Source organism: Cervus canadensis, chromosome 6 (assembly GCF_019320065.1).
Source record: "Cervus canadensis isolate Bull #8, Minnesota chromosome 6, ASM1932006v1, whole genome shotgun sequence".
NCBI lineage: Eukaryota > Metazoa > Chordata > Mammalia > Artiodactyla > Cervidae > Cervus > Cervus canadensis.
The window spans coordinates 74178472-74204163 of NC_057391.1; the positions used below are offsets into that span (position 1 = coordinate 74178472).

The 25692-nt window shown below is 48.5% G+C and overlaps 1 protein-coding gene across 17 annotated transcripts in view; it reads right to left on the reverse strand.

The window, feature by feature from the left end:
- Positions 1-25692, reverse strand: part of TMEM229B (transmembrane protein 229B) — a 40088-nt gene that overhangs the window by 13891 nt on the left and 505 nt on the right. For 2 of the 17 annotated variants that reach the window (XM_043472348.1, XM_043472332.1), the window contains exon 1: positions 9077-9160. The exons of 6 other annotated variants lie outside the window; for them this stretch is intronic. The gene's annotated coding sequence lies outside the window, so the exon portion shown is untranslated. Of the gene's footprint in view, positions 225-1394; positions 1725-1761; positions 1884-4516; positions 5556-9076; positions 9197-25496; positions 25681-25692 lie in introns of those variants that run through there. 9 more of the 17 variants (XM_043472338.1, XM_043472341.1, XM_043472335.1 and 6 more) reach the window with 9 other exon arrangements.

Below are 25692 nucleotides of genomic sequence, written 5' to 3' on the forward strand. Positions count from 1 at the left end.
CCAGGTCTGGTTAATCCGGTGATGAGAACCAGGCAAGGATCCCAGGGGACTCCTGCGGGGGCTAGGACGCAGCGCTTCTTGCGCCATGAGTGAATGTGTGCACATTTGTAAATCCGAGTGGCGATATAATTTTAGAATCCAGTTCCCTTCTCAATTGAGCTTCAAATTACACTCTCACCTTCACCCTGTAGTGGGTACATCTGTTCTCAAGGGCAGTCAAGAACCTCACAGGAGACAGACAACATAGGACATTTGTTTTTAGCATTTGGGGAGCCAAGCACAATTACACCTGGAAAAACAAGCACACCAACACAATGTGCGCCAAAGCCCCATCCCCGCAACCCCACTCAATCAAATTTAATTCATTCTATTATTTTTTTTTTATTATTGTCAGACTGTTCCTATTAACATCAGTGACTGACTACAAGCTGATGTAAATCTGACTTTATGACATCCCTTGCCACATATATATTTTTAATTTAGCCCTAAGACTTGACCATTTGGTAGAGATTTCAACATTTCTTTTTGTTTCCTAAAGGAAATCAACCCTGAATATTCATTGGAAGAACTGATGCTGAAGTTGAAGCTCCAATACTTTGGCCGTGTGATGCCAAGAGCTGACTCACTGGAAAAGACCCTGATGCTGGGAGAGAGTGAGGGCAGCAGGAGAAGGGGAAAGCAGAGGATGAGATGGTTGGATGGCGTCATCAACTCAATGGACATGAGCTTGAACAAACTCTGGGAGATAGTCAGGGAAGGGACAGGGAAGCCTGGTGTGCTGCAGTCCATGGGGTCACAAAGAGTCAGACACGACTGAGCAACTGAACAACATTTTTGTTCTAATATGAAAGTGCTGAAGCTTCCACTGAAAATCCCTGGGACACTGCCCCTTCTGCATGAGCCCAAGGACAGCCCAGTCCTACAGAAGGAGGGACCAGCTGCTCAGAAACCAAGAACAGTGTGTGACCGGGGGGAGCTGTCACCATACCCAGGGGACATCAAGCAGGGTGAGCCATAGAGGCATCACCTGAGCTGCTTGCTACCCATGGCCACCCTCCTCCTTCCCTCTACCTGCCAGGCTCTCTGAGCAGGGGTGACTTGGGCCTTTGCTTCCAAAGCTGACAACCTGCAAGGCAGCAGGGGAGCCAAGAGAAGTGAAAGGGCAGGACTTGAGGAACTGAAATTCATTGTGTGCGCATGTACTTTAGGGTAGGAAAGCTGTGCACCGCCAGCTCTCTCCCGGGAGCCTCTGGATGAAGGACAGAGTGGGTGAGGGGCTGTGGGTTGCTATGCTGTCCTGGCCTCAGCCCCTCCCCATCTCCTCCACAAACAGGAGCCCACCCTCCCTTCTCCCAGCCTGCCAGACCGTGGGCAGGGGTCACCCTGGCACGTACCTGTCATCGGCATATCCAGCACACCCTCCACCCCCAGCATCACCAATGCCTGGGGAGTTTGATTCCCCTTCACAGGCACTTCCCCTTCTCTGGGCCCTAAGCAGGCCTCCTTAATAGCACAAGTCAAACCCAAACAGAAACAGAAACCAAAGCCCACATCCTGGCAGCACAGCCTGCCTGCAGTCAGCCCTGGGAGCCCCTCACTGGCTGCGGGGCCGCCCCAGCAGATGAGGTGCAGCAGTCAAAACGGGGTCCATCTGGGGCTCCTCCTCAGGTTGGAGCCCCCCTCCTTCCTCATCTGCAGGCTGTCCCTCTAGGGAGCCAGGGGGAGGTGGGGGTGCTGGATAAGGACTTGATGGGGTCCCACCTCTGCCTCCAAGTGTACCAGCTGTTCCCAGACTCCTCCGACACTCCCTGGCCCCTTCAACTGGGTCCCAGGGTATAGAGGGCATGCTCCCTTGTGGACAGCATGACCTGAACCAGAAGTTTCTGGAAGAGAGGAATGGGCGAAGAGCCGTTAGACAACTAACATGGGGGTAGAACTTACACTTTTTCAAGTGTATCATCTCTCATGATTCTCCCCAACCTCCTGCAGGGAAGGCAGGAATTAGTCTACCTCCCACCCTGTCCCCAACCCTCCTGCATTTTAAAGATGAAAACACGGAGTTTTAGGACATTAAGCGATTAGGCCAAATCCACACACTTGATTCAAGCCCTGGTCCTAGGGCTCCAGAGTCACCCCTCTCTCCACACGGCATTCCTTCCAGTTGCTTCCCATCCCAGTTTCATTCTCAAGGCCCATGTCCGCACATGCTCGTCCTTCGTTGAGTGTAATCTACTTAGTCCGTTCCGTAAGCCGCTTACTCGAAAACATACTGCTGAGTCTGTCCGTCTAGCTTCTTCTTCAACACAACCAGATGCCCCAGAAGCTTGAAGGAGACCACGTTCAAGTTCAAGCCCTAACTGCCCTCCTCCACAGCCCATCACACCCACGCCTCCTTTGAGATCCTGCCCCTCTTCATTCTTGTGTGACATCCTCCCACAGTCCCCCAGTTATTCCATCACTGATGTTCCTACAGGGCACTGAACATCTTCCCATTGAAACATATGGTCCCATCTTAAAACGATTCAGTGTCTGTTTCCCCCTTTATATGGTGAATCCCTTGAAACCATGGAACTTCTGTTGGATGGAGGGACAGGCAAGGTAGAGAAGGCTCCAGCTAAATTACTGGGTGATTGCAACATCCAGTGTTACTAATCAAACATAATGATGCCTGAAAGTGTTAAGTCACTCAGTCATTGTCTGACTCTTTGTGACCCCATGGACTGTATGTACCCCACCAGGCTCCTCTGTCCATGGAATTCTCCAGGCAAGAATACTGGAGTGGGTAGCCATTCCCTTCTCCAGGGAATGAAGAATCCCTTTCCAGGGTTGGAATCCCTTTCCAACCTAGGGATTGAACCGAGTCTCCTGCATTGCAAGCAGATTCTTTACCATCTGAACCACCAGGGAAGCCCCGTATCTTCTCTAATTTTTAGGCCACCATCACAGAAGGGTTCTTTCCCACAAAGCACGTAAATATTGGTTTACAATGGCCAGGGCTGTCTCTGCAGAGGAAAGAAAGAAGGGTGCTTGCTATCCTTTCTCCTACCTCCAAAAGCCATCACCCAGCCTAAGGTGAGGAGAGATGGGGTGAGTGCCTGGGGTCTGGACAATACAGAAGACATGAGAAGAGAGATGGGGCTAGAACAGGGCATCCTGGGAGACACTGAAGGCTCTCACGTGGGCAAGAGGCCAAGCTCAGGTTCAAGTCAGAGAATACCAACGCCTATTCTGTTATTTCTACGATGTGCTGGCACTCTCAAAAGGCGCATCCAGTTTTCATATACGTAGGATTCATCTCCCAAAGAGGTTTAACCAGCAGCTGCTGGCAGGAAATTCCCACCGCAATGCTCTCTCTCCTCCCCTGTAACTATTTAGGGTAAGCTGGGCTTGCAGGATTGAATCTCTGCTTCTCTGACTAGAACCTCAAAATCCAGTATACCCTCCCCCCTAACCCTTCTCCATGGCTCGGAACCTAAGACTGAAACCAGAAAGCAGCAGGCAAACACTATGCCTTTTTCTCTTCTATTCTCTTCCACAGATTCCCCCAACCAGGTGCACATAAAGTAAAGAGAAGATGCCCCAGAGACTCACTGGGGTGTGCTCTGGTTATGCAAATCCTCCCCAGTTCTTCCCTTTTGCTTTTATTTGTCCTGTAGTAAGACCAACCCTGAACGCAAGTGGATTTGCCAACTTCCCAAACCAAGGTGTGAACCCCAGGGTGGGGTGGGGTGGGGGGGGCAGGGAGGCTGAGTGTGGTCAGCTCCCTCTGGGGAGCAAGGAGCCCCAAGCCCTGGGGCCTGACCGGCATGCGGAAGAAAGGGTGGAGATAGGGGATAGGTTCCCCACTCCACCTGGCCATGTTCTTCCACTCCATTCCCCTCACCCTGGGCTTGGAATGTGGGTTTCCCTGCCTGTTGGACATCTCACCGCCCCGCCCCGCCCCCTCCCCCCCGCCCTGACCCCGGGTCTTCTGCCTCACCTGCAGACCACCCTGTCCTGATAACCTCCTCTTCTTCCTTCCTCCTCCCCACTCTCCAGCCCACTCTCCCCAACTCCCCGCTTCCCTCCTACCCCCGGAACCAACCCTGAAGGCCTGCCCACATCCCCCTACACCTTAGAGGGTGGTCTCTGACCCTGCGCTCCTTGCCTTCCCTCCCATCCCACCCCCTGGCCCTGGGTGGCTGCTGCTCGCGGTCTGAAAGGCTGGACAGCTGCTGGGCTCTCTAATTAGCTGCCTGGCCGCCGTCCCAGAGCGAGGCGTGTGTTACTGTACAGAGCCGGCTCCCCTCCCCTCGGCCAATAATCCCTTATGCAGATCCCACCGGGCAGCAGCTGAGGGGCCCTGGGATCCTCATCACGTGACCCCAGCCAGGTTCCTGCTGCCAGCTGGACAGGAAGAGACGACAGTGGCCTCACGGCCGCCCCCACACACTGAGCAGGAATTCATCTATCTGGTTTCTCCCTATTACTGCTCACATCCTTAGGAGGTCCCACAGGTAAATCCACCGCACCTTACCTTTGCAGCAATGGAGACCCTGACCCTTCGTCGCCTTCCCAGGGAAGGCAGAAAGAAACCCAGGGCGAGGACAAGTCTGGACGTTGTCAACAGCGTGACACCCAATGCCCTACTTTTCACAGCCTTCTGCAGCCAAGCCACCCCCGGAGATTTCTAAACAACAGGGGACTGGGTCCAGGAAGTCCTGTGGAGGCTGGTTTCTTCATCTGAGGTGTCATATTCCAGAAGTCAACAAATATTGACCAAGCACCTGCTGAAGGCCAGGCACTACACCCACTGTGAACAAGGCGAGGTTCCTGCCCCCTTGATGCTCGCAGCTCTATGGGGAGACAGACAATAAGGAAGCCAGCCAGCACATGCTGTAATGTCTGATATCAGGCCACGAAGAAGGGGAAAGGCCTGGTAGGGGGCAGAAAGAAACTAGATGCTGGAGGACGAGTCTTAAACTTCTCTAAGGAGCTAGCATTGGGCATAGGTCAGAAAGATGCAGAGAAGCTTTGCAAAGAGTGTCGGGAAAAGCATTCCAGGCAGAGGGAACAGAAGTGCAAAGATCCTGAGGCAGAAACAAGCTAAACAAGCTTTGTGTAATTAGGGGTCTGACATTCCCTGCCCCCAGAGTCCTCTGGTGATCCCTACAGGGTCTACTAGGTCAGGGCATAGTGCTCAGGTGCCAAGTAAATACAGCCAGCCCACTGAAGACTCTTTCTGTGGTCAGGGGCTGGAAATTGTGAAACCTTCAGCTGTTGTTGGCAATTGTATTGAACAATGAAGGGAAGATAAAATCCTTTGACTGATGGCCTAGAATTTCCACCTGCTTCTGATCAAAAGAATTTAAGTAACTTTACCAAATCCTCTCTAGTCCGGGTGTTTCACCTTAACGAGAAAGTAGATATTCCTTTTTTCTCCAGCTAGTTTGTTAGATTTTCTGTCACTTGTGATCAAGAAAATTCTGACCAGCACAGGTAGTTTTTCCGTCATCTGGAACATACCTAGCTGGCATGAGAATTACATACCTGAGCACCACCTACCCATCTCTGTTGCTGTGAAAACCAGTGGCTTTGCCCCCTGCAGACTGTAAGGGGGCAGAACTGTGGAATAAGAAGGTCAGATGCCCAGCACAGTCAGTGAATCTCAGCAGGATGGCTATAGCTCTGGGGGTTCCAAATTGCCCTTCTGGTCACTGATTTTTGTCATTGCCCCTTGACTCACTTGGCCTTTGCCAACAGCACACTCAACTATCTTCTCCAAACAGGACATGTGAAAACTAGTAGCCTTGAGATGCAGCCCAAGCCAAGAATATGAAGTACTCAGAGATGAATTTTCTGATAACTGCACAACTGCACTAGCCAGTCTGATAGCTACACATAGCTATTTAAAATTTAACTTTAATTAACTAAAAATGAATAGAATTTAAAAATCCAGTTCCTTAGTCACTGGAGCCACATTTCAAGTGCGCAGAGCTACATGTGGCAAGTGTCCACCATATTGGACAGTGCAGAGGTAGAACGTTTCCATCATCACAGAGAGTTCCCCTGGACATTGCTCTCGGAATTATCAAGGGTGACCAAAAGGCTGGCAAACATACAGACCTAAGGCTGAGCTTCATTCCTTGTTCTTGGAAATCTTTGTGTTCTGAACAGACACCCTACTCTCCTCTCCCACAGGCTCAGGCCTAGTCAACCACGGCTGCCATTGTGAGATGGGGGAGAATGAACCCTTGTTCCAAGAGAGTCACTGTCTACTGTCTGAAGAGTGACTTTTATCCAAGAGGCCAGGAGAGGGCCCTGGCCATTGGTGAATGAGACCCGTCCCTGTGTGTTTGGCTGTAACTCAGCATAGGGGCTGCTTCCTGGAGTGTTTAAAAAAAAAAAAAAAAACAACAACTCCAAACCATTTATTGAGCACCCTCTACATGCTGGGCAGGTGTCACACAGGTCATCTCATGGGTCCCCTCCATAAGCCCATGACATGGATTGACTCAGGAGGCAAGGGAGGCTCAGAGGCTTAATGACAGCTGGAAAATGGGAGGACCGAGGTTTTCATCAGCACTTCCCCTCCCATCACTCATGAGAGATGCAGATGTGTGGACAGGAGTCAGGGCACTTAATTCTCCTATGGCAACAGCCCACCTACAGCTGCCCCTTCATTCTTACAGTAAACAATCTCATATGACCTGCCCCTTCCAGCCTACTCAGGCCCACCCAGGAGCTTGGGAGTGATGCCTTCCATGGATCTGCCCACGAAGGCCCAGTTACTGAAAGACACCTCAGAACACATTAGAACCAAAGGAAGGTCATGGTACAGAAGATAAACCCTGGAAGGGGGTAGGGGTTAGAACACAGACATGTGACATTGCTCCTGGGCAAAGAGGAGAAGGGTGTGATCAAATTTTTGGTTTTGGAAAGCCATCTGGACCATGGGTTCCTTATCTTTGCATCCTCATGTCCTGGATAAAACTTGACATACAGTAGGATCTCAAAATCCAAGTACTGAATGGGAGAAAAGGCAGGGGGCAGGTCCCCCAAGAGTGAGAGGCTTGGCCAAGAGGATCCTGAAGGCCAGGTGCACTAGGGGCGAGGACTGAATGAGTTGTTCAGGAGGAGCTGTGATGGTTGCTGTTTGCTCCATACATGACCTGATCTGATCATCCCTTTAGGTAACGGCCCAGAGGACAGGCCAGCATACCCGAGGCTGGGCACTGACTGCAGCCAGGCGCTTCCACTGTGGGCCTTAAGTCCTGAAACCCTGGTCCCTCTGGACCAGCTTCTCCCAGACAGCTCCATCCACTGTGAAAGTACCAAGCTTTGCAACACGTTCAGATATGGCTCCAAACAGCACTTAGGCAAGAGTAATTAAAGGGAATGTTATCTCAGCCAGGCTCTCATTAGCCACATAATTAGACTGCTGAAAATAATTAACATTCCTTTTGACAAAGGAAGCAGAGGACCCATTACATTCATTAGGACAGCCTCAAACCAGCCTGAGGAAGGCCCAGAAGAGGACTCATCCCCTCCCAGGCCTGCACAAGACAGAGTCAGCATCCAGGATCCCAGACCAGGTGGCAAGTCCTGCCCTCGGCCAGGCTCCTGGGTGAGCAGAGAGAGATGGCAATGGATGCCTTCGTGTACGTATTACAGATAATAATAAGACTCATACAGCTCACTGAAGAAGATTTGAAGGAAATGTATCACTGTATCAAGATGGCAGACCAGGGTCAACTGTGTACCTCCCCCAAGGCCCTTGAAAGTGACACAAAAGACATTTTCTAAGAAGAATAAATCCATCACAGCAAAAAACAAGAGGGAATTCTATCCTTGAAGATGGAAGTAAATGATAATAAACTGATAGAGAAACCACAACACCCACAAATAAAACCATGAAAAATAATAATAACTGACATTCATACAGCACATATATTGAACCCTCACAAAAATCCTTTGAGACAGAGACTATTATTTTCCTCACTTTACCAATAAGACCCAGAGTTCCATACCTTTCCCAAGGTCATAGTGCTAGTAAGTGCCGGTGCTAGGATTTGAACCCCGGCAGTATGGCTAAGGATTCTACATTTGGGGGAATGGCTCTGGGGGCTCCAGTTTGGAGCAAGCAGATTAGGGGTCCAGGAGAGGCCCTGAGTGGTTGGTCATGGGATCTGGAGCAGCCAGGCAAGCAGCCCCTGGCCCACGTCTCCACCCAGCTGTCCCTCCACCAGGGACATTAGGGCATTGAGGCAAAGGGACACCTAGACAGCTCCTGCATCCTGGCTTGAGAGCATGTAATCGGGATTCATGTAGAGGTGACCGAAAAACCTCAAAATACAGAGAGAGAAACACAACCAAGACTCACCAAACATTTGACAAAAACCAAAACAGCCAAAGAAGCACCAAATTAGAGAATACAAGTTCTAGCTAGAAAACAAAATTAGTAAAGTCAACAGAATGAAACGTTTGTCAAAATATGATTAATAGCCTCTGAGGGACCTGAAGGGCTCCTGAGTCCATGAACCCAAATGAGCCACTGCCAGAAGAATGTCAAAGATCTCAGAAATGAAGGAACCACACTACGGTTAACTGGTTATCTCTGGATGAAAGAACAGAGTGACTTCATTAAAAATTTTCTTTGTATAGCTCTATTTTTCTAAACGTCTTATACCACACATGTATCACTTGTAGAATCAGAAAAGTTTTTTTTTTTTTTTAAATGCCTGGTATGAGGTAGGTGTTCAGTAAGGTGTAGATCCTGCCACCTACAGCAACCCTTGGCCCCATCCAGGCTGGTACATAACTCACCATCCCACAGTCACTCCATCCATACTCTCATCTCTGGGCCTTTGTGCACACCATTCCCCTTCTGGAGTGCCCTTATTTCTGTTTATCCAGATTTACCTGTCCTTCAATGCCCACTCAGAGATGACCCTTGTTAACGAAAGGTCCCTGCATCAATCTTACCTAAACCACTTTGATCCCTCTCCCCCCAAATTCCTAAGAGCCTCTAATTCTCCAGGGTCACAGGATAACTCTTGTTGAGTTGTCCTGTGGGGTCACAGTACTAAAGACTTACATGTTCTTTACCTTTCAGTGACCAAGTCTTGTCTCCCCAACTCAATGGTAGGCTTCTTAAAGGCATCGAACGAGTGAGCTTTCTTTTTATACCCTACCGTGCCCAAATAAAGCTGTGAAGCTTTCGCAAGAACATTCTTATGTGTCAGTTGAGTGAATGACGAATGAGCTTCTGTTTCTGGTGGGAGTAGGAAGAGGGAAATTATCATGGAGATGCGGTTACTCAACAGGGCTGGGTAGCACAGCCAGGCCCTCCCATGTGGGTGAGGCCCTCATAAATAGGTCACCTGGTCCCGGATAGCTCGACCTCCCATCCCTCAGGTGGGATCCAGAAATACCTGCAAACCCAGTGTGGATGATTGCTAAGTCTTAGGGCAAAATGTAGATTCGGAGTAAGACATTCATATGGTCTTGTCTCCCCACAGACTGCTTATTAGTAGGAGGAAAAATTAGTAAACACACAGTGAAGAAATGGGACACCTTGGCCAAGTGATCAAACGTAACATCACATAAAAGTGACAGAAGGGCATTTGGTGCCTCTGGGTGTAACACACCGAAAAAGACACAACATCACTCCTGTGTATGCTAGCCGGGAATGTGTAACTTGGAGTCTAAACATGACCCAACAGCAGACCACTCCAAAGGGAAAAGCATTCCATTTTTTTTTTTAAAGGTGAAAAGGAGGCTGTCTTCTTTGAACATGTCATTGTCATGAAAGACAAAGAAAGACTGAGGAACTGTTCTGGATGAAAAGAGACTAAAGAGACATAACAAATGCCATGTTGGATCCTGACTGGGGAAAAATGCTGTAAAGGATGCTATTAAGTTAATCAACAAATCTGCAATAAAATCAGCAGATTAGATAAAGTGTCATATTAAAGTTCAACATACCGCAGAGATTATAAAACAGTATCCTTATTCTTAGGAATCCACACATGAATTATCCAGAGAGAAAGGGCCACCATGTAGGCAACTGACTCTAAAAAGGCTCAGGAAAAAGAGAAAGAAGGAGAGAGAACATAAATGATAAAGCAAAATGTTAAAAAAAATATTGAATCTGGATAAAGAGTATATGTGTATTCTGTGGGCTTCCCAGGTGGCACTAGTGGCAAAGAACCCAATCCCTGGGTGGGGAAGATCCCCTGGAGGAGAGCATGACAACCCACTCCAGTATTCTTGCCTGGAGAATCCCATGGACAGAGGAGCCTGGGGTCTACAGCAGAGTCAGACACAACTGAAGTGACTTAGCATGCATGCATGTGTGTTCTGTACTATTCTGCCAACTTTTCTGAAGTTACTTCTGAAGTAAGTCTGAAATTACTTCCAAGTAAAAAGTTAGAAAAATTAGGACAACAACAAAGGAACCCTGCCACTACTTGGAGTGGGATGGAGTAGAGCAGACACGGAGGGTGAACCCAGGAAGGACACTGGTCATCGGCTGTCTATCTGGGCCCCCAACTTCCAGCCCTGTCAATGGGTCCCTCATAGACACATTTCCCCTCCAGTGGGGCCTTCCCCTTCTCTTACTTCTCCACCCGTTTACTCCTCTCTCTCCCCAAGATCAGCAGTCTTCCAGGAGACCACCCTATCAGGACCAGAGGACAGGATTATTTAGACCTATTCTTGGATGTAGTTAATGTTTGCTGGAGATATTTTGACACTTGTTTTGTCCACAAGCCCATACTAATGAGTCAGGGTATGTTTGTGAAACCACAGCCTTCTGGGTATTACCTGGTATTTCCTTTCCCCTACACTGCCCAGATTTGTGGTTAGTCCTATTCATACTGCCTGACTTTAGTTCTTTAGACCATGTTCATCCCTTCTGAGATCTCATGCAGGCACAGCCTCCCTCCCCCGAGTACCATGTCTGTCACAGCTGAGTGTGGCCACTTTGTTTTTTTCTTCTATTTTCTGGCCACACCACATGGCAGTTCCCCTACCAGGGATCGAACCTGTGCCCCCTGCCACGGAAGCGTGGTCTCTTAACCACTGGACCACCAGGGATGTCCCAGGGTGTGGCCACTTTAAATAACGCACCTCTTTAAATAAGGGGCAGGTGATGGAGTCTCTTGAAGCAGCCTCACTGCAGGAAAGGGAATCAAGCAAACCATCATGTTGTGCAACTTCATTTATTTATTAATTCAGAAATCCTCAGATGCATCTTTTATGTACAGACTACTCAGTGCAAAGTGGCTTGAAGTATGAAAGCTGAAGCACAACAGTGGCGCTGATTGTCTTTAGAACATTGTAAATATACAATCTTGGAAATTGTACTGTAGCATCAAATACCAGAAGCCTAGTAATGATAATAACTTTCAACAGTGCCTTTTACTTAAATGAACCTACTTCAAGTTCATCTCATTATTCATGCACTCATTCACATGTTCCTTAAACAATTACTCAGTATCTATGTCATGCCACTAGGTACACACAAACACCCAAGAGGCAAAAACCACAGGCAAAGACATCTCAGGCCACAGGTGGCTGACATTCTAAGTGATCCTGGATTGTCCAAACCGGCCCACTAGACACACACTTAGGCCTACCAGCCACAGTAGGGCACCAGAGGAAAATATTTTAAAGAAGATCAAATGAGAGAGATTAAAAAAGAAGCTATGAGAGAGAAAAAAAGAGAAGCTACTGTGGCTTTGGTATACAAATAAATTTTCTTGTTTCTGAAAACATTATTTTATAATTCAGAATGAGGTTAATTTATTTTTAATTACTTAGGAAACTCTAAGCCCTTCCATGCCGAGAGCCCCTAGAGACCTTAATCCAGCCAAACAATAAGTACAGGTTGCAATCCTAAATGTCAACAAGGGTCAGGCAGCCAACTCAAATTAGCAAAGACTCCATAACTATTAAGAAAGCAGGACTGAAAGGACTCAGTGAGAGATTTATTGGAGGTGGGGCAGGGGGTGGGAAGGAAGGAGGTGTGAGAGAGAGAGGAGAACGGCACCCATAGTTCTGACGTGGGCAATGGTAGGATCATTGTAGGTTCATTCACTGAGAGAAGAGGATGCAGGCAAAGGTGTGCATCAGAGGTGATCCCCAGTGAACTGTGTTTCAGATGCTCTGATTTTGAGATGCCCACAGCATTCTAGGCTGGAGGCAGGTCTCAGCCCCCACTGGATGCAGTGGTAGAGAGGAGAAGCCTGCTGGGGAGAAGGTGCAATGGGTGACATCCAGGGCCCATAGAGGATGGAAGATGAAGCCTGTGGAAGGGCCAGGGAGGGAGCAGGGCACCCAGGAAGGGATCCTTCTGGGGAAGTGGGGGCAGGAGAGTGTGAGGGGTCACAGTCAACTGCAGAGGCAAGCCAAACAGGGACTGAGGAGAGTTAGCAGCAAGAAGGTTCCTGGGGACCGCTGTGACTGAGACAGTATGGACAGGTGACTCTTTTGAGAATTTTGCTTATTAAGGGAAGGGGAGAAAAAAGCTGCTGGAAAGTAGAGATGGGGGCAGGGGGAGGTGTCCTTTCCCCCTTCCTCCTTCCTTCCTCCCAGATAAGAGAGACGTGTGTGTGTGTGTGTGTGTGTGTGTGTGTGTGTGTGTGTAAGTCACTCAGTCATGTCTGCCTCTTAACTCCATGGACTGTAGCCTACCAAGCTCCTCTGTCCATGGAATTCTCCAAGCAAGAATACTGGAGTGGGTTGCCATTCCCTTCTCCAGAGGATCTTCCCCACCCGGGTATCTAACTTGGGTCTCCTGCATTGCAGCCAGTTTCTTCATCATCTGAGCCACCAGGGAAGCCCTAAGAGAGACATAAATACGTTAAAATGCTCAAGAGAAAACCACAGTGGGGGAGAGCTGTGGCTGGGACATATACTATGGGGTACATATGGATGCTCTGCGCTGACCTGAGATCGTGGAGGGAGCAGTGAGCCACAGTCCCAAAGACCAAGGACAAGTGTGTCATTATATTAATAACCCCTTTTCAGAGAGGAGACCCAGGCGGCCAGAGTTAAGGTCATACAAGTACTAAGGTGCCTTGACCCGAAATCAGATCTCCCAGTTCCTGGTCCTCCTGGTCGTTCTTCCAGACCAGTAGGTCTCAGTGGGGCCACTCCTGGAAATGGTGGGGGTGGGGTGGGGGACCTGTGTCAGCACCACAGTGGGTGGGGAGCGCTGCAGGTACTTATTAGTGGGGAGCTGGAATGCCGGACGCCCTGCTGTTCCCACAACAACCCACAGAAGAACCCTCCCACATAACTTAGAACATGCCACTGGGCATTCACAGAGGAAAAGCTCATTCCTTGTTATCAGCATCTAGAACCAAACTCCTTTCTGAAATAAACACAGGAGATTTTTGCACAGTTTTAACATATACTGAATTGACCAGGAATACCACTGGAGTGCAAACCAAGGGGATACGGTACTTTATGTTTGGAACTTTACCAAGAGAGGTTCAGCATCTGGGAAAACCACATCAACTTCAGGGGCGCCTCTCTTGGTATCTGAGTCACCCACACGACACACCTGTATCTTGTGGGTATTTGTGGCTGTTACATTCTCGGTGATTCTACGCACAGGTTCAAGCACCTGGCTCCTTCCTTCTGCTTTCTGTGTCGTTGTGCCCAAGCAATCCATATCAGAATATGTGGTATGGTATTTTTTTTTTTTTTGTGGTATGGTATTATAATTAATTTTCCCCTTAGTTCTTTTCAATTTAGGCATGTTGATTTTTTAATTTATGTATACAGGTATGTCATATTATCTATAAATTTTAATTGGGGTAATCAGGAGGCATTACAAATAATTGTTCTAATAAAAAGGGACACCATCCTAGATTGTGCAATGCAAGGGAAACTGCAATGCTGAGGAAAATGGAGGTGAGTAGAATCAGGGTGGCTTCGTGTGATCAAACCCAGACAGTAAGTTCAATGGTCTCTTACAGATATTGACATGAAGTTCCTGAATTATGGGTACACGGTGTGATCAAACCTTGGGGCTTAAGACAACTATACAACTGGGGGCCTTTGGGAAATTTCATCTCCACAATTAATTTAAACTATACTATACTGCAGCATTTTCCAGCACATAATAATAGGTAGAAGACAGCATGTCATCTGCAGGGCCCAGGGAAACGACAAATGGTTGAATGTCTGGAGGCAGAGGTGTGTTTAGAAGTCAAAGAAAGAGGTGCCAGGCTTGGTCTGGTGAATATCTTCCTAATGGATGAGAAGATGAGTAAACAGTATGTAAGAGGATGCTTAAGGATATTTATGGAAATGCTATATCACGAGGAATCGTGAACAGAAATAGGGATAGAGAAATGATCTCAGAGGACCTCCAATAGGTTAGAAAAGCAGGCCAGAAATACTTACGGCTCAGAATATAAGAGGGGCTGGTTACTTAATGGTAGGGGAAAGGTGGCCTCAACTCCCATAGGCATGCCCATCACTGCCAAATAGGTATGAAGGGTTCAAAAAAAGTGTCTTTCTGTATATACCTATGGCTGATTCATGTTGATGTGTGGCAGAAACCAACACAATATTGTAAAGCAATCATCCTCCAATTAAAAATAAATAAAATTCTTTAAAAGTGTCCTTCAATCAAGAGGAGATAGCTAACTGATTCATGTGTCCGCCCCATCTGAGGTCACCTGGGGATGGGAAAAAAGGAAAGTCACAGCCTGCTGGCTTGGATACTAATGGAGGGCCTGGAAACAGGGCTGTCTGAACCTGGCTCTTCCACAAACCCTCACAACTCTATTACCTCTCCTCTCGATTCCCTCATCCAAAAGTGAAGAAAACACAATAAAACACTTTAGATTCCATCACTGTACATTTTTCTACTGTTCTGCTATTCTTCCAGGAGCATTTGTGTATATACATATATTTTAATTTTAAAATGTCAGGTTGAAGCAGCTATCGGGATTAACAAGAAGAGTGATTCTCAAATGAGTAACTGCATCCCTTCTCAGAAGGTGGTAGAGGAACTTGGCTCACATGGGCTCTGAAGAAACATCCAGGTGTAGGACTTGCATCCAGGAACCAGCTTATAAGTCTCTCTTCAGAGCTGACTCGGTCAAGGGCCAACAGCCTACCCCCCACCCCTACCCCCAGGATTAGAGTGAAATGCAAGCACCCAGCAGGCACTCCCACCTGGAGGACACACCAGTTCATCATTGAGACAAACCAGGAAACTTCTTGATTTTCTAGGGTGAGGCAAGACTGACGATGTACCTAAGGCACAGAACTGAAGGAGGTGCCAAAAAAAATCTTAGCAATCAAGATAAATGGCATTGTATGCAATACAATATTTTAAAAAACCAAATTGGTAAACCAAGGCGTGGGCTGTCATACTGGAACTAGGGCCGAGATTAGGACAAGGTCAAGGAGGCAAGGTCATGTGAGGGTCTGTGATGCTGGCATTGTCCTGCATCCAAAGGACCTCTCTACCCGTTACTGCCAAAAGCACCTCTGGAGAAATACTGCCCAGAACCACAACCTCTGGTCCCAAACCCCTGACATACAGAATTGTTTAGATTTTTTTTTTAAGGTAATGTAGAGCGCATCCAGTAGATTACATAACCCCCACAACTAGGTCTGGGGGCAACATCCCAAATACATGAACATCTCTGCAGCCAAATTTATGAATATGCTCGCTCTGCGGATAAAAGAGACCACCACTGGCCTCATGTTTGTCCAGGTCAGGCTTTGCCATCACACAAGTTTAAAAAAGCTTTTTGGTTTTAGAATGTTTTGGATTTTGAAACCACAGATAAAGGAGTGTGAGCCTGAATAGCATTACATTAGGTCTCTTAAAGAAAAAAGGCAGCAGATTGGATCCAAAACTTCTGTTACCAACTTGTACAAAAAAGAGAACTCCAAAGGTCCTCAGCAGTGACCACCCTGAGGAAGGTGATTTCTAGAAGTCACTCAAGCCCAAAGCAGTCTTACAGCCTCTCCCACCGACCAACCAACCGACACTTAAATACCGTCTGCGTGTAAAAGCTTGGGCAGAGTCCTGGGCTGTACTGAGACATCCAAGACACAGGTCCAGCCCTTGAGAGCTGAACAGTTAGAGGAGACTGGAAGGCAACTATAAACCACTGTATTTTGGAAATCAGAAGGAGCAAATCCACACCCACACTTTAGGAATGATGAAACCAAAGTTCATAGGGGGTGAAGGCCTTTCATATATTAGCAACAGGAAGTGTCAGGGAGAGTTCATACTGGGGTGTGCTAACTGCCCTTCCCTACGCTCTGCATAAAGGCACATAATAACTGCCATTTTAGTGAGGAAATGGCAAGAGTTGTCGAAGATCCTAGCTGAAGTGGCTTTGGTCAAATACACCTTTGCAGCAAAGATGGGTCCTCTTAAAAGGACTGTAATGTAGGGAGGGAGCAAAGAGGTGAGGGGCCTCCTGGCAGGGAAATAATGAGGTATGGGATGGGTGATATGTGGCAGGTGAGCGGGCATGTGGATTAGGCTTTGGTGAAAGGCATAGACAGAGTTGTTGGGAAAGCAGGCAGAGGCGATGAATGGAGAGCTCAAATGTCAGGGTGAGGACTCTGCAGTTAGGTCCTAAGGCAGCATTTCTCAATCATTTGAGTTCTGCCTTCATGACTTATGGCTTTCTACTACCCTTGTAGGAAGAGGCAGATAGAGCGATTTAAGAGAGACCACTCTGGGACTTCCCTGGTGGTCCAGTGGTTAAGGGTTTGGTCCCTGATCCAGTAAGATCTCAGATGACTTGGGGCAACTAAGCCTGTGTGCCACAACTACTGAGCCTGGCCCGGGAGCCATGACTACTGAAGCCTGTGTGCCCTAGAGCCTGTGATCTGCAACAAGAGAAGCCACTTCAATGAGAAGCCCATGCACCACAACTAGAGGATAGCCCCTGCTCTCTGCACCTACAGAAAGGCCATGGAAAGCAACAAAGACACAGCACAGCCAGGAAAAAAAAAAAAGAGCCCACTCTGGGGTCACATTCTTTCCATCTGAATCTGGGCTCTGATGCCAACTGTGTGACCTTAGAGAAGCTCTCTTTGCCTCTGCTTACTCATTTGTAAATTAAAAAATAACACAAGTATCTCCCTTGTAAGAGTTACATGAAAGAGTGTTTTTGGTTGTTCGGTTGCTCAGTCATGTCTGACTCTTTGCGACCCCACGGACTGTAGCACGCTAGGCTTCTCTGTCCTTCACCATCTCCCAGAAATTGCTCAAATTCATGTCCATCCCAAAAAGAGCACCTGGCATTTTTTATACGTTTTCAGTAAATGTTAGCTGTTGCTAACGTCTTGATTTAAGTTAAATTTGTAGTTATGTATGTATTGTAGCCTTATCCTAAGCAATAATATTCACGAAATCCTGGGTTTCTCCTGTCGTTATAATTCTTATGACACATAAAACAAGAGGTTCAATCAAAAGTCTTGAAAATCTTAACTAAAGCACTGAATACAACAGGTCTGATGCTCCCCAGCTGGTGCGAGGGCCTCCAACAGAACCATCCAGGGAATCTGATATCTGAGCCTGCAACTGAGAGGACAAGATGGACTGGCACCTGACTGTACCTGAGACACACAAGGTGTGAGACGTGAGCTGCCCATCTGCTGTGGGTGGAGCCGAGGGAGCCAGCTGAGCTGGGGGCGTGGGGGTGGGCCCGAGTCCTCAGGTTCGCTGCAGGAGAGGACAGTGTGATTGCTTCCCGGGCTAATGTGGGCCACATGCAAGAGAGGCTGGCTCCAGATCAGAGCAGGTCTTGTCCAAGAGGGCCATTTGGACAGATGGAAAGACCTTAGCTGAAAGAGGCGAGAGGTGAATTGCTGGATTTTCAGGGGCTGAGGAAAGAACAGTGATCTAGAATAGAGGATAATTTGCTCTTTTCAAGACAACTGGAAGTAAACAGTCCCCACTCATGGAGGAAGAGTCTCTGAGAAACCCATGACCATGGCCACAAGAAGAGACTCAGCATTAGGTACCTGCCAAGCCCAGGAAGCTGGGAGCTGGCCGACAACAGTGCTGGCCAAGCAAGCCCTTTCCTGTCCCTCTCAGCCCAGGGACAAAGGACTGGACGTATTCAGTACTGAATTGAGACAGTTTGTGACTTAAAGTGACCACAGGACCTTCTACTGCCTAACAATGACCCGGGTCATTCGTTATGAGGCCTGATGGAGTTTTCCTGCCGGGTCAGGGAAACAACCAATCCCACTGAATAAAGGGACAGCGGGAGACAAAATCAAGTCGTATTATGAGTGAATCCCAATGATTCATGTTTCTTTACACTCATTAGAAACATAGCTATTAAAATAAAATGTTTGTCTCTGTACCAACTAAAATAATTTCTCAATATCCCCAGTGGTATGGTAACCACCATTCGAAATCACTGCAATAAGGCAATAAGGAACTCAGGAAGAAAGCAAGGCAGGCAGGGACAGAAAAGATTGGTTTGGTGGATTCAGTGGCAACTCATTTGCTCCCCAACCTTGAATATGATGAAATTAAAAGACGTACCAATGGAGAGCAGAATCCTTGGATGAGTGGCTTGTTTAAAAGGAAATCGAGGCAGCCCAATTCCATGAACAGAAAAGCTGTGACTCTCTGGATCCCTAGGCTGAGCTTATCATATGATCTTGTTCTTTTAGGAGGAACTAGGGCTGCAGCATTGGAAAAGACCCTGATGCAGGGAAAGACTGAGAGCAGGAGAAGAAGGGGGCAACAAAGGATGCAATGGTTGGATGGCATCACCGGCTCAATGGACACGAGTTCGAGCAAACTCCAGGAGATGGTGAAGGACAGGGAAACCCGGCGTGCTGCAGTCCGTGGGGTCACAGAGAGTTGGACGTGACTGAGCGACTGAGCAATAACAAGGGCTGCAGCAGGCGATACATCCTCATTGACTCTGAGTCACTGGGAAAACATCGGCTGGTCCCTACGTCCTGGGGCTTTGGGAGGATACTGGGCTGAACCAGAACCTGTATCTGCCAAATCCAAGCACAGACTGTAAGACATACACCAGTGCACGACCTCCCTGCTGTCTTCACTTGGGGAGAGTAGGAGGATGGGGGGGATGAAGATTAAGTTTTAAGACAAGATCATTGGGAGATGACAACAATAAGGGTGAACAGAAGTCACCTCTTGGCTCCCCATTTTAACAAGGAGAAGTGACCCAACCCAAGCCTCCTTCACAAGACTTGGCCCCTAACTTGTAATAGGGCTTCTTTCTCCTTCAACCTTACCTCTGTTCTCTCAGCTGTGACTTCTTCCTACTCCAGACCAGCTGAGTTATCGCCTGAGAAAGAACCAAATTATCCAGATTCTAACGTGTCTGTGTGCACTTAGTTGCCCAGTCATATCTGACTCTTCGCGACCCCATGGACTGTAGCCCACCAGGTTCCTCTGTCCATGGGATTTCCCAGGCAAGCACACATTCCCTTCTTCAGGGGACCTTCCCGACCCAGGGATTAAACCCATGTCTCGTGTTGGCAGGCAGATTCTTTACTGCTGAGCCACTAGGGAAGCCCCAGAAATCTACTAGATGACCCAAGCATTATTGCCAGGGGAGATGTTAGAGAATATCTCTCCCGACGCTCCTATTTTACAGAAAGGAAACGAATTTATGTCACATGCCCTGAGTCACTGAGCTGAAACAAGAACTGAAGTCCCACGACCTCAGCTCCATTATACACTGTCACATCAACTCTCAAAAGGGGGTCAGCCCCCCTGCTCCAGGCCACCAGTTCAACCTCCACTCCTCTTCCAAAAGCATCTCAAAAATGGTAGAAAAGCCCCAGAGTTAACTTGCCTGAAACAAACAAGAAAAAAAAGAGATGAGAACCATCTCAGTGAACTAGCTGGTCAACTTTGAATGGAGTAATCAGCGACCACAAACACTTTCTCAGAAGGACAGGATGGTCCAATGCTTTCTGTACCCTAGAGAGTATACCTGAGATCCAGAGTCATAATCAGGGTCTCCACAGCTGGATTATAATGATGGGCAGGGGAAGGCCCAGAAACTAGGTTGGAAAATGAGGCCTGGAGTCCAGAATCTGCAAAGGACTTCCCTGGGGGTGCAGTGGATGGGAATCCACCTGCCAATGCAGGGGACCCGGGTTCAATCCCTGGTCCGGGAACTAAGATTCCACATGCCACGGGCAACTGAGTTTGTGCACTATAACTACTCACCCCATGTGCCTAGAGCCTGTGCGCCACAACAAGAGAAGCCCCTGCAATGAGAAGCCCGTGCACCGCAATGAAGAGTAGACCCCACTCACTGCAGCCAGAGAAAGCCCACACATAGCAACAGGGACCCAGCACAACCAAAAATTTAAGATTAAAAAAGAATCTGCAAAGATAAACTACTATGACTAGAAGAGGTAGGGTGATAGAAGGAAAATGCTGCCCCAATAGCTGGTTAAGCAAGAGAAAAATTTGGCATGCAAATGTAATGGGGTTTATGAGATACATTCTTATGCTAAGCAGAAAGTCTGTCCTCTTATAGTAACTCCCAGGCTTCCCCAGTGCAGAATACTGACCTCTCTCTTCCCGAACATTCAAACACTCGTCAGGATGTTGTTTTTCAAAGGAGAATCTCAATTTCCGTCTCCTTTTAACTAGCTGTGTTTAACCCACACCAGCTCTCCTACTTACACTTTAACTGCCACTACCTCCACTTGACTTTCTCCCCGACATTTGTTCCACCATGCGATCCGAGGCTATAGAACACAGTGGACTCGGATAGATCTCAGTTCAAATCTCAGTTTGGACTCTTTCTAACTGTGTGGCATGTGCAGTGATTTTATCCTTTATCAAGTGCTCAGCCCAGTGCCTGGCATAGAGTGAGTAGTCAATAAACAGTGGCTGTCATTGTTATTATCGCTATGTTCACAGAAGCCAGCTGGAGCTCCATGGGTGGGATGAAATCTCAGAGGGCTGAAGTGGGCTGTCCAAGGTCACACAAGTGAGTCAGGGAGGGATCCCAGACTTCCTAATCCCAGAAGCCTTTGCCAACCATCAGCTTCTACACAAACAGCATTATCGCCCAACGACCTCGAAATCTGGGTATCTGATTATACCCAGGTACTCCAGCTGATGATTAAATAGGTACTCACCATGTGCTGGAAACTGGGTAGACTATATGAAAGCTCTGAGGCGTCTACAGATTAGCACGGGAAGGCCATCCCCTTGTTGTGACAGACAAAAACACAATCACAATACAAAAGTCTGGAGCCACTGCTTGTGTTGCCCAGTGGTGATAATATTTCTCATCCATACTTGTTTTCAGAAGGTAGATGAAAGGAAGACCAATGCCCTGGCTGCCCCATTCCTGGCTTTTAGAGAGGCTTTTTCAATTGAGAAAGAGAAGGGGAGTGGTCCTAGGGACTGAAGACTAAATGGGTCCGACCAAGGACTGCTATGAGAAACAAGATGGGGGCTGGAAGTGGGCTAAAAATAGGTCCCACCATTGATTCAAAGAACTGCGGTTATTTTCTTCAAGGTGGGCTTCTTGTTGTACCAGGACCTGTCTCTCCACTGACTGTGCAAATGATAAGACCGGGGGGCCCCAGGAAGCACACTTTATCTCGAAGTATGAATCACCCCCTCAGAACTCCAGAAAAGAATCCTCTCTTTGTGGCCCTTCACTCTCCTTCTTGGCAGGCATCCCTCACTCCTCAGGGCTGGTGTCAAGGCTTTAGGATAACCCAGGGTAAGTGTCCTTTCTGATGGAGACAGACCATTCCAGAAATTCAGGAGACAGGAGTGCCTCTTAAAAACTGAAAGGAAACAATGAATGAATGAACCAGCTAGAAGGCTTTCATTATTCAAGTCCCATTGAGAAAGCAGTCCCAGTGTGCCCTGAATGCAGGGCTTCTGAAGTGGAAAGCGGTGGCAGAAAAAGCCCTCAGCGATTACGCCCCCTGATCTATTAGATCTCCCAATGGTAAGTTAGGATTTGACAATGCCATGCCTGATTTTTTTTTAACTGCCATGCATCTAGAGGGTGGAGCAGCAGAAAGGAGCAATCTGAGGACCCAAGTCCTGCCACGTAGACTGTCTGCCCTAATTCCAAGGATGCTGTCCCGTCTACAATACCAGCCACATGGAGAGCCAAGAGCCCTGAAAGGATATCAAACTCCCCGCTAGGGAGCAAGCAGAATAAAAGGCAATGGGGAGCTGAATGTTCAGAAACAGGAACTGGCAATGACTTTGGTTACTCTTCAAGCTGCCAGACTTAATTGTGACCGACCCCAAAGGCAGAAACACCAACATCAGTAGGGGGTGGAAAGTTACCTTTCAGAACCATCCTTTGAGGAAACAGAGAGCCATTATTACTCATTCTGGGGCTTTGACCCCACCAAATACCTAAAGGAACTGATGGATGTTAAAATGAACATTGGGGACAGCCTTAGGGCAAAGGGGAGTGGGAATCCACAGCCGCAGAATGGTGTGAGCAAAGGGTAGGGAGCAGGCTCTCCCTTTTATCTGCGAACGGGATAGATGCCCTATCCAGCCTCAGTTCTGTCTATGGATGTTAGCTGCAGGGGTGAAAACCCCTTCCATTCCCTTGAATCACAGAAGCATGGCACATGCCATAGCACAAAGTCTAAGACAAATGTTTATCTGAAATCAAACATGTGGTACCTAAATTCTATCAGTGCCTGTTTATCTCATAACAAAAAAGTGTAACCAGTGGATCTCTGGTACTGGATTCTAAACACTTTTAAATCCCAGGCAAGGAAAACTTCCCCAACACAGGCATTCACACACATACCATGGCCAGCATGCTAACTCACAGTGTGACTCAGTTTCCCTCCACGGAAGCCATAGTCAAGAATGCCACCTCCTAGCCCTTCCCCAGAAATCAGCTTGGACTTTACTTTTCAAATATAAAGCCTCTTTGATTTCTGAGAGGTAGTGGTGGAAGAAGCAGAAGTCCTGGCCAGTCAGGCTGAGTTCCTTCCTGCTCAGAGCATCAGAGTCCCTCCAACATTCCCAGGTCTTGCTACAAAGGAAGTTGAGAGTTTGCCAAGGCAGAAGTTGTCCACACCTTAAAAGGAATGTTCCTGGAATAATTATTAAAAAAACAAACAAACAAACAAACCTAAACCACCTTGCCTGTAAAACTGGGGATGGGGGAGGAGCGCAAAGGAAAGTAGAGAGACAAAAATTTGTAAACAGCCAGGGTTAGATTTCCCTTCCCTCAAGGACAGCCAGATCTGATACGGCTGCTGATAAGGCCAAGCAGCTTCACTTTACTGCCCTTATCCAGGTCTCAATTTATAACATCAGTGTTCCCAAACATCATCAGAGACCCTTCTGAGAGCATGGAGGGGGATTGTCACTGACATCCAGGCTGGACAACATCTACCAGAAAAAAATCCTACTAGGAAGGAGCTCAAAAGGCTTCCGGAGAGCAGGGGCAGAAAGCATAGCACTTGCTGCCCGCAAGTACCTTTCTGATGAAAAAACTACACTTTTGAAACCAACACTGAGCTTTCCCTATCACAAAGGCTGTGATGTGGCCCTTTCCTGCCAAAGGAGACCTTTCCCTTTAGAAACAATGTGTGAATCTCATACAAGTGAAATAAACACAGTATAAGACTCCCTAGCTCATTAAACATCTTTCATTCAAGACTTCAAGGCACTTAAGTCATTTTATAAATGTAAAAATTCATGCCTCATCACTTTAAAAGGGGGAGTCAGAGGGAGTATCATTTCCCCATCTTACGTTCAGTACATTTGAGAAACAGTCCATGGAAAAGCCCCTCTCTCCCCACTGTAAGTGGGGAGGTCAAACCTCTATATCATTATCCTCAGCTCGGAAAAGCTTGGGATAAACCCAAAGGAGAATTGAGCCATAGTCAACCCTGCCTGTTGGGAGGGGAAAGGGCCCTAAAAGCGGGGTTGGTGGTGGTCTCCAGTCTCACACCTGCATCTGACTTCAGCCACAGGTCCCAGGGCCATATAGAGCTATAGCTCAGGGGACTTCATTTTTCCTGATATCCTTTACTGCCCCCTCCCTCCTGTACCTTTAAGTGGCCAAAGTCAACACGAAATTAGCTTGTTATTTCCCTCCAAGGACTGGATAAATAAGTTGACCCAGCATCGACTGTTTCCCCAGTTACTCAACTCTGTCCCCAAATATAAACTAAAGCCTTGGGGAGGAGGGTCAAGCCTTATCTCAGCCCACCCCTCCATGTGTCCGGCCAGGCCCACCCCTGGCCCAACCACTTAAAGCATTAGTAATTCATTTACAGAAGCAGACAGAAGAGTCACCCAGCCAGCCTGCCCCCACTCCCCGCAACGCCACCCCCAGTCCCACCCAGCGCATTCTGTCTCCACAAGCAAGCAGATGTAGCTCTGCCTTGCAACCAGTGGATAACCTGATTCTCAAAGGGCTGTCCTTTCTAAGAAGGCAATGGGCAGTCCTGCCACTGGATGGAAGCTGGGGGTCACATGCAAGAGGCTCAGGGCTGGAGGCACCTTCTTCTTGGAGACACAAGGTCGGGGACTGGGGACCTGGAAACTGGCTCATTTGCTTTCTATAGAAAAAGACACTTTATCCACCACCCCCCCCACCCCCCAATCCCCAGAGGGTGTTCCGCCCTCCCCTTGACCACTCTCCCTGCTTACAGCAAAGAGAAAACCCCAGGCCTCCCAACTGAAGTCGGAAGGCCAGAATAACAGCTCATTTGTTACTGGGTGCTGAGAAGGCAGACTTGTGAGCTGAGCCCCCAAGGTTACACTGGCGCAGCTCCCCAGGGTCCTGTTCTTCTCCTTCTGGGAGGGCTCCCAGTGGCATCAGAACAACCTGCCACCCTCAGCAGGTTGTACCCGAGGCAACCAAACAAACATACCCCCGAGGAAACTGAGGAGAAAGAGGGAGACATAGTCCAGGGAGGGAAGGAAGGGGGTCAGTTTCCGACTGGACATAGAAAGAGGAAAAGGAAGACACCTGGGGAAAAGGCCAACGTCTCCCTCCCCTTGCGGTAATGGTCCCCATCCCAGCCCCGCCTCTCCAACAGAGCACCGGAGATCAGGGTGGGCAGATGGAGCTCTAGCAGCCAGGGGGCTGGGCTGGGCCCCAGGGCCCGGACCGGGGGAGGGGAGGACTAGGTGTGCAGTCCACCATCGCCTCGTTTTCCCATGCGCCCTGGAGAGAGGGTTCATCTTGGCACGGTTTCCTCCCCTTCAGAAAAGTCCTCAAACTCAGGAGGGCCCGTGATTCAAGCCTCTCTAGCTTCCACCCAGACTGACGCCCCCTCCGCCCTCCCGAGGCTTCGGGGATGCTCTCCGCGCGGAGGAAGAGGGGGTGTCAACCTTGCGCTGCCGGAGATCCCCGGCTGGCCCCTTCCCCTCGCATCTCCCGGATGCCCCCTTTGTTTCTGGCGGTGAAAGTTGCCAAGGTGCACCCCTTCCCCAACACGCCCCCCTGTGCGCCCATCCCCCGCAGCGAATCCAAGCCCGGGCGCACCATCTAATCTGCGGCTCGCTCTCTATCCTGGGCACCGCAACGAAATCGAAAGCAAAGAGCAGGCGGGATCCGGCAGCGCCTCCAGCCTGGTCACCCGGTCGCAGGGTCTTCCCCATCACCGCACCATCGCCCGGGCCCCCCGCAACTCGGCGCTGCCCGCCCCGCGCGGCCACTTCTCCCGGCGGCGGAAAGGCCT